We start from the raw sequence: 9,495 nt of genomic DNA, 5'->3' as shown, positions 1-9,495 counted from the left end.
AAAAAAAAAAAACACCTGAAAATAAATAAATAAATAAATAAATAAAAACCAGCGACTCAGAGTCCAGTTTATAGAGGAACAAACCACGAGTGGGTGGGGTAGCTTCACGCCCAATCACACTGCACACACTGACTAGGCGGGCAGAGGATGTGGGTATTCATTAGGAGCATGAGCAGCAACCCACTGAAAGTCTGAGTTCTGTGGCTCTGGGCTGGAGAACTGATAATGGAAAAATACAGAAGCGAGAGCAGGTTAGCAAATAAGCCTTAGGGGACTTCAATGGAGGTGCCTACATTATATCAGGTCTCATCACAGAGGATGTTGTGTGGTATGTAATTCATAGCTACCCTCCGCACAACAGAATGAAACACTGCCCAGTCCTGCACCATCCTCACAATTGTCCCCATACTGAGCCCTTCTCCTGGGAACATGTCCAAGTGTGTAAGACTAAGCCACACCATCCTTCTTTTTTTCTTTTTTTTTCCATCCTTGCTTCTAAGGAACATTCTGCCCTTCTTCCGAGACAGATCAGTTTGTCCTTTTGTAACAGCAAAATCCTGACTTGGGAATGATCAGGCAGCACTCTTGGAGAACTTTTTCAAGGAAAACTTTATTAGCTGGTGACCCAGAGGAACTAGTGTTCTGGAAGATCTGGGCCCCCAGTGGCGGTGGGCATAGCTTTTATACTTAATCTGCACAGGCAAGGTCAAAGAAACAGAATGGGCTGGGATTTCTAGTGTAGATGCCATCCTTAGTAAAGGAGGAAGTGGTTGGGGGATGGGTGCATTCCAAGAATGAGGAAGTACAAGGGGTGGGTCAGTGTGTTGGATATCTTTTCCAGCGGCTAAAATTCCCTATAAAGGTTTTCCTTACACTTTTAGCAGTCCATGGTACTGTCAATGTTCTTTTCTAGCACTACACATGCATCAATTCTTCCGTCTTTATTCAATGTCCAACTTTCATATGCATATGAAGCAGTTGAAAATACCTTAGGTTAGGTCAGACACACCCTTGTCCTCTTAGTAACACCTTTGCTTTTCAGTACTCTAAAGAGGCCTTGTGCAGCAGACTTACCCAATGCAATTTGTCCTCTGATCTCTTGACTGCTGCTTCATGAGCATTGATGGTGGACCCAAACAAGACAAAGTCCTTGATAACGTCAACCTTTCCTCCATTGATCAGGATGTTACCAATTGGTCCAGTTATGAGGATTTTGGTCTTTACGTTGAGTCATAGTCTATACTGAAGGCTGCAATCCTTGATCTTCATCAGTAAGTGCTTCAAGTCCTCTTTAAGCAAGCAAGCAAGCTTGTGTCATCTGCATCTCAGCTTAATAAGACTTCCTCCAGTCCTGATGCCACATTCTTCTTCACATACTCCCGCTTCCTGATGATTTGCTCAGCATACAGATGGAATCAGTATGGTGTGAGGATATAACCCGGAGGCACACTTTTCCTGATTTTAAACCATGCAGTATTCCCCTGTTCTGTTCACACAACCAGCTCTTGATCCATGTACAAGTTCCAAATGAGCATAATCAAGTGTTCTCATATTTCCGTTCATCTAAAGGTTATCCATAGTTTGCTATGATCCACACAGTTGAATGTCTTGGCACAATCAATAAAACACAAGTAAACAGCTTTTCTGGTAGTCACTGCTTTGAGCCAAGCTCTATCTGACATCAGCAGTGATATCCCTTGTTCCAAATCCATCCTGAACTTATGGCAGCCCCCTCTCAATGTACTGCTGCAATGTAGTCAACCAGGGGACATGAGAGCATCTTACCTGTCAAACCACGAAGAGTCATGGCCCAGCCTAGAAAACACACAACCTTAAACTGTCAACCAACCGAAAACCAAGCCCACTGTTATCAAGTTGATCAACTTTGGCGAGCCTGTATACCCTGTTTAGTGCTTCTGAGAGGGTATTGCCTGTAACGTTTATACAACTTTTTGTTTCTGTTTTCTTTCTTTTATTTTTTTTCAGGGGAGAGTGTGAATGCAGTCCCCCACTACCACAAATTATGCAGTTGAGTTTCCCACATTTGGGGAAATTGCAGGGGTCAGCACATCCGGAGTGCAATGGATGAGCCTCGTCCTGGGAAAACCACCTTCGTGATCATGGTGTTTCCCCTGCCAGGTAAGTATCTGTTTTCTTTTTTCAGTCTTGGAGTAACCAGCTACTTTTATGATAAAATTAGTATTTCCTCTAAACCAAGGACACTTTATATGTCTAATTTAACTTAAGCTACTTAAAAACTTTTTTTCTTAAGATTTTCTTTTAAGATAAATAAAATATAGAAGTCTTTGTCATATTAATTTATTTTTATTGGCTCTTGAGGATTTAAGGCTTTTAAAAAATTTGTATTAATCATTTTATTGGGGAGTTCTTAAGGAAATCATGACATTCCATAGTTTAATCACATCAAGCAGTATTGTAAAATTGCTATCACAATCAGTTTTTTTTTCCACACTCAGTTTTGAAACATTTTCTTTCTTGAACTTCTTGATATCAGCTCCCCTTAATCCCCTCCCTCCCCCAGTTTTTAAGACTATTTTATATATTTTATATACAAAATAAATATTTTTAAATATCTAATTTAGTAATACTATCCCAAGGTAGGAAATTATTATATTTTTATAATCCTACCTATTGCATACATTCTTTAGAGAAATAGTTGTGAATAATCTGTTTTTTAAGAACTTTTTATATTAATTCACTGCTTTAAGTGTTACGTTAAATTCCATTTTTATCAATTTTTTTCTCATTGTGGCTGTGGTAGTTATATGATTGTCAATTTTCGAGGATTAGGAGTGAAGGGGTGGAGTCTAGTCTGTCAATTGGAACATAATCAATGAGGCTTCTGTGTGGGCATGGCCTTCTGAGAATTCTGGGAAATCTGGTATTTCCACCTTGAAGGTGGGAGGCTCTCTGCTCACACCCTGGGAGACATAGCAGCTGACAAGACACATGGACCCACCCTGATGCAGAGACCCCTACCAGTGCTAAGATGTTTCCAATGCCACTGAATCCAAGGACTTTCTACCCACTGACCTGTGATCTTCTACATTCGGCGTCATTTCATGTCTTTCGTGAGTCTGAACACAACTTTATAGATTGGTATCAGACATATAGGCTAATATCGAACTTATGGATTTGATCCGGACTGGGCTGGGATGTTTTTTCAATGTTCAATTGCTCTTGTATATAAATCTCTTTCTTATACACATATGTGTGTCCATGGATTTGTTTTTTTAGTTTACCCAGACTAACACAGTGGCTATTAAAAGCCTGATTGGAAGGCAAGTGCAAAGAGAAGTATTTCTAAGGCTTAAAAGACTGTCACAGGAGAAGCAACAAAGTACACATAGAAGAAGCACACCAGCCTATGTGATCATGAGGTGTCGATGGCATCAGGTAAGAGGTATCAAAGACCCGAACAAAAAATCATATCGATGTGAATGAGGCGGGGAGCGGAGTGGAGACCCAAAGCCCATCTGTAGGCAACTGGACATCCCCTTACAGAAGGGTCACAGGGAGGAGACGAGCCTGTGAGGGTGCAGGATAGCACCAATGAAACATACAACTTCCCTCTACTTCTTTAATGCTTCCTCCTCCCCACTATCATGACCCCAGTTCTACCTTATAAATTCGGCTAGACCAGAGCATGTACATGGATACAGATAAGAGCTTGCAACACAGTAATCCAGGACAGATAAACCCCTCAGGACCAATAATGAGAGTAGGGATACCAGGAGGTTAAGGGGCAGATGTGGGGAAGAAGGGGAAACCGATCACAATTATCTACATATAACCTCCTCCCAGTGTGATGGACAACAGAAAAGTGGGTGAAGGGAGACAACAGTTAGTGTAAGACATGAAAAAAAAATTTTTTTTATTATCAAGGGATCATGAGGGAGGGAGTGTGGAGGAGAGGGGAAAATGAACTAAGTAATACCAAGGGCTCAAGTAGAAAGAAAATGTCTTGAAAATGATGGCAACAAATGTACAAATGTGCTTGACACAATGGATGGATGGATGGATTGTGATAAAAGCCTTAAGAGCCTCCAATAAATGATTTTTTTAATGGAACTGTGCAAAAGGACAAATTTTAAAAAGACTGTCACATGAATAAAGAACAAACAAAACTGGTAACTGCTAGTCATAGCTTTCGGAAATAAGAAACAAACATAAAAGGCAAGAAAATCACATGAATTTATTAGTTGGCGAGGACAGCCTTAAACTCAGCTTATATAGGGTGAAGTAAAAAAGTATTACTACAAATCTTTAATACAAAAATATCCAAAGGTGAAGTTATTGTTTCACTTCTCAGCATACCCCCATCTAGGTCTGTACATGTCTAAAGCCGGTGTTTCCATCTCTATAAGCCTTCCCCAAAGAATCCTGCCCTCTTCAGTTGATGCCACATCAAAATGGCAGTTTTGCATTCACAAGGGACTCAAATTATATTCCTTTTAAATTTTCTTTGAGTTTGGGGAACAAGAAGAAGTGTGACGGGCAGGATCAGGAACGTATGGTAGGGTAGGATTTGCCCAGCAAATCCTCATGGCCCTTGCTATCCTCAAAGACTGGTAGATAGAGGACCGTTCCTCAGGACAACTTTCTTGGCTCTTTCCAACCAATTTGTCTTTCCATTTTATTCATTTTTTTTCATAATAAGTCCATGTAATCATCCTGTGTCCTTTAAGAAAATCTATCGAGAATTACCCCTTTGCAAGCCCCCAAAATAGTCACCATCATTTTCTGTGCTGAATTTTCATTTAACTGGTCCAGAGAATCCCTCAGAAATTACTGTTTGGGTTGGACTTTATTTTTTTAAGGCACCCAAATTAAACTAATACAGGTATATTACTAAGAAAACTTGTCTACAGTCATCCATTGATCTCAGAGGTATATTTGAAAACATTTTGTTTGGAATAAGCCTACTTTTGTATGAACTGGAACCGTAGTAGCAATACTTTTGACATACCACAGTACCAAACATATGCATTGGTTTCTGAAAATGTGTATAACAGTTTTTGCATGTGATCAGTTATTTGCATGTGATAATTCTTGGCAGTGACCAATCTTCTACAATTCCTTCCTAACAAACATATGAAACCTGGTTTCATTTATTCTGACTTTAATTCACTGTGTTGGCTAAATACATAGTCTCTCATTTTAAACATACGGTGTTAGGTCTGATTGACTAGAGAAACAAACCCAGAGGCACTCGTATATGTGTAAAAAAGATCATTATATCAAAGAGTAATTGTATATTAAGAAAACATCCCAGCCCAGTGGAGATCAAGTCTATAAGTCTGATACTAGTCCACGAATCACTCTTCAGATTCACACAGTCGCATCCAATGATGCAAAACGCAGGAAGCTCACAGGCCAGTGGGTACAAAGTCTTGTGGATCAAAAGGGTGCGGGGTGGGAGTGGTGGTGGGGGGCACGCATCTCCAGGGCTCTGGCTGCCATCAGCGTGGCTCCATGTGACTTGTCAACAGGAAGAAAACGAAGGCAGAGAGAGAAGTTCCCAGAATCCGCATGAGAAGACTGCGCCCACAAGGAGGTACCATCAGGCTGTGACCTGATTGAGAGGCTAGACTCTACCCCTTCACTCTTACTATCTTCAAGTTGACACAAGATTATGTGACTACCACATACTAATTTCTCTAATTGTAAAATGCCCTTAGGGTCCATACCACAATGGATTTATGAAAAACAGATAGGAGTCACTTTGACATTATAGTTCCTTGTCTTGTTATGTTAATTTGGGTATAATAACTCTCAGGGTAGCAATTCTGTTTTCTTGATACCTGAAAGCTTCAAAATGCCAACTTAAAAAAATGCCAACTAACAGAAGCATCCTATTGAAATTGCTTAATTTTAGAAGTAGCTTTTCTAATTTACTGCACAGAAAATTTATATTGAATAATTTAAAAGAATTTCAGAGTAGCTACATGGTTTCCAGACTGTCCCCCAAATAATGGCATTTACTATTACTAAGAAAGCGTGAGATATTCAAAGGTCAGGGCTCTATAGACTCAAAACCTGGTGGGAGTGCTACTGATTTGGACAGTGTATTAACTAAGCTAACGTGTATATTGCATTTGTCGCAGAAAAATTTGCTTGGGGACTGCGTTCGCGCTATCCCCTGAAAAAAAAAAAAAAAAAAAAATTGCTTGTAACTAGCGGGAAGCCTAATACTTTGGCCTGTCTTATGTACCAGCTTTAACTGCTCTATGCCTGTGACCACCCTAATGGCTTTTACTAGTTGCCCATGGCCTTAATTTTGTACAACTTATAGAGACCAAGATTTCACTAACTGGGGACGGGGAGGGAGGGAACAAATGAGCTGATACCCAGGGCTCAAGTAGAAAGAAAATGTTTTTAGAATGATGAACAACAAATGCAACAATTGTACAAATGTGCTTGACACAATGGATGGATGGATGGATTATGATAAGAATGGTACAAGCCCCCAATTGAAGGAGCCGTGAGAGGAGCACTGTGTCTCGTGTCATGTATCTGTCTAGGACAGTAGGCAAATGTCTGTCCTAGTTGGTTCTCATAAACAGCTTCCTTACTGCAAACAGTAAGGGGCTTGTGGAAGCAGCTGCAAACAGCATTTCCCCTGATAGAAATGTAAATATATGGCATGGGCCGAAATACGGAACTCACTCTCAGGGCTGTGAAAAATTCTATTGTGGGAATAGCACACTTGTCTGGGAACACTGCCGGTATTTAGTACATAAAGAATAAAGCACTGCAGGTTGTCGGGGCTGCGGTTTTGTACCGTCTCTGCCTGTGTCTATTTTGTGCTGCAGCCCTGTATTGTCTCAGTGTGTCTGTGTGTCTATTCGCTTTCCATGTTCATTCTCCCTGCTCAAGAAACCGCGGCATCACCCAATAAAATGATTAAAAATAAAAGATTTCACTAACTTGAAAACTTCTGGGACAGCAATTTGTGCAAAGGTAGACTCTCTACTACTGACCCTAGCAAATCGATGAATTTTTTTTGCTTTTAGATTTTCAATCGTTTCATTCACATCATACACTTTAATAATTCAGTCAACATCAAAAAGGGTTGTACGATCATCACCACAATCCGTTTCAAAACAGTTTCTTCCTTCTTGTACTCCTTGCTACTAACTCCCCATTTTCTTCCGATCCTCCTCCCACACCCCCAAGACATTAATAAGTCACTCATCCAGTTGGTGTCTCTATAGCGTTTTTGTTTGTTTTTTATTTTAATATAAATTCTTGTAAGAACGTAATGAAACAAAACCTTTCAGCAAATCTCAAAGAACTTTACAAGAAGGCAGTGTTCAAATTTGAAAGCGTTTACTTTTGTGACCCCTGAACATCCATGCGGACAGATGGGCTCTAGGAGTTCTTGCTAGTGCTACCTAAACTATCAGTCCTTCCCTTAGAGTGATAAAACCTCCTTAATAACCACTCCAAGTGCAACAGAGAAATAGAATGGGCAACTTACTGTAGGATGATAACTGATGGACGAGGTGGTACCCCCCTTCTTTTTTTTTTTTTTTCCCTTCTAACACTGGAATTGTACTGGGCAGAGCAGAGCTTTCATAGTAGGATTTCCCCACCCGCCACCAGGCGAGCATGGAACAACTCGCTCTGAGTTAGTGGACTCAGTGGAGTCACATCGGAAGGTTCTCTCTGGTCACAGTATATTTTTTTGTAAAAGCAGTTTCGCTTGAATCTCATTTTTTAATGAGGCTGTGAAATTTTGTTTCCTGTTTGGGGAAAATGCCACAGAAACTGGTGATGTTGAACATAGCTTACAAGGACAGGGATATGGGAAAAACTCAAATGTATGAGTGGTTTTCTTGTTTTAAAAAAAGTGAAATGTTGATTGATAACAAACCTTACTCTGGACATCCGTCAACTTCCTGAATGGACAAAAATGTTGACACATAGTGCATTTGGAGTTTGTTCCTCCGGAGTGTTAGTCAAGGTTCCTAGTTGGAGGTTCTAAAAAGATTGAGTAACAGTGTGCAACAAAAAAAGCATAAAGGGGCTGTTTTGTTTGTTTGTTTTTTATAAATCATTTTACTGAGTGCCCTTACAGCTCTTATAACAATCCATACATCAATTGTATCAAGCACATTTGTACATCGGTTGCCATCATCATTTTCAAAACTTTTCTTTTGACTTGAGCCCTTGGTATCAGCTCCTCTTTTTTCCAATCCTCATGATCCCTTGATAAATTATAAATTATTATTATTTTCATATCTTACACCGTCCTCTGTCTCCCTTCACCCACGTTTCTGTTCTTCATTCCCACTGAGTGAGGGTGGAGGGCTACACATCAATCATTGCAATTGGTTCCCCTTTTGTTTAACTGTCCAGGATTCTGTGTGTTGAGAGCTCTTATCTGTACCAGTGTACATCCGGTCTAGCCGAATTTGTAATGTAGAACTAGGATCATGATAATGGGGAGGAGGAAGAAGTAAAGAACTAGAGAAATGTGTGTGTTTTGTCAGTGCTATACTGCACCCTGGCTGGCTCGTCCCTTCCTGTGACCCTTCTGTGAGGGCAATGTCCAGTTGTCTACAGATGAACTTTGGGTCTCCATTCACATTGATATGATTGTTTGTTTTGGGGCTTTTGATGCCTGATACCTGATCCTGTCGACACCTTGTGATCACACAGCCTCGTGTGCTTCTTCCTTGTGGGCCTTGTTGTTTACCTGATCATGTCAGGAAAGTGAGCATCACAGAATGCCAGGTTATTAGAACAAAATATTCTTGCATTGAGGGAGGACTTGAGTAGAGGCCAATGTCCATCTGCTACCTTGATACTCAACATAAGAATATATGTACATAGACCTATAGCCCTATCAATATATATTAATATATTTGCATGTATACATGCTTATATTTATACCTATATGATGTCTTTTGTGTCCTAGTTCTTTCCTCTATTTCCTTTTACTTTCCTACTGTCCCACTATCATGTTAGACCTACATTCAGCTCTCAGTAATTCCTCCCAGCTTCATTACACTTGATCAAACCCCACCATCAAACCCCACACTCCTCACCATCAATTTTAGGTCTCTTGTTGTTCCCTTGTCCCTGGATTTGTTGACTTCCCCTACCTTTCCCCACCTCCCCTTCTCCCCTGTGGTGCACTGGTTTTGCCACCATGACAATGCACCTGCTCATGCAGACCTCTCAGTGAGCCACTTTTGGGCAAAAAACAGCATGGTTCTCTGGCCCCACACACTTTACTCACCTGACCTCACTCCATGCAACTTCTTTTTGTTTCTGCGCATGAAGATGTCCATGAAAGGACAGCAATTTAATGACATAGAAGAGTGAGATAGTTTATTGTGCCAGCCTGGCCGATAAACACAAGTGGGATTAACTGAAGGGCAGAGAGATAAATGGCTTGGTGAGCCTCACCTTTCTTGTCTCTCACTCTTTGATCATCGGACCAGTGTGCGGCTGCCTTGCTTG

At 40.6% G+C, this 9,495-nt stretch overlaps 1 non-coding gene and 1 pseudogene across 1 annotated transcript; one reads left to right on the top strand and one right to left on the bottom strand.

Moving 5' to 3' along the window:
• LOC101646746 overlaps positions 1-9,495 on the top strand; it is a 27,513-nt pseudogene that overhangs the window by 4,055 nt on the left and 13,963 nt on the right.
• On the bottom strand, positions 1,984-2,147 carry LOC115868876. The gene has a single exon (XR_004045838.1). It is a non-coding gene; the product is annotated as a U1 spliceosomal RNA (small nuclear RNA).

Source organism: Echinops telfairi, unplaced genomic scaffold (genome assembly GCF_000313985.2).
Source record: "Echinops telfairi isolate 266 unplaced genomic scaffold, ASM31398v2 ScPeMD7_18;HRSCAF=68, whole genome shotgun sequence".
Taxonomy (NCBI): Eukaryota; Metazoa; Chordata; class Mammalia; order Afrosoricida; family Tenrecidae; genus Echinops; species Echinops telfairi.
Note: the sequence above shows the minus strand (reverse complement) of the source record. Positions and strands in the feature narration are given on the sequence as shown.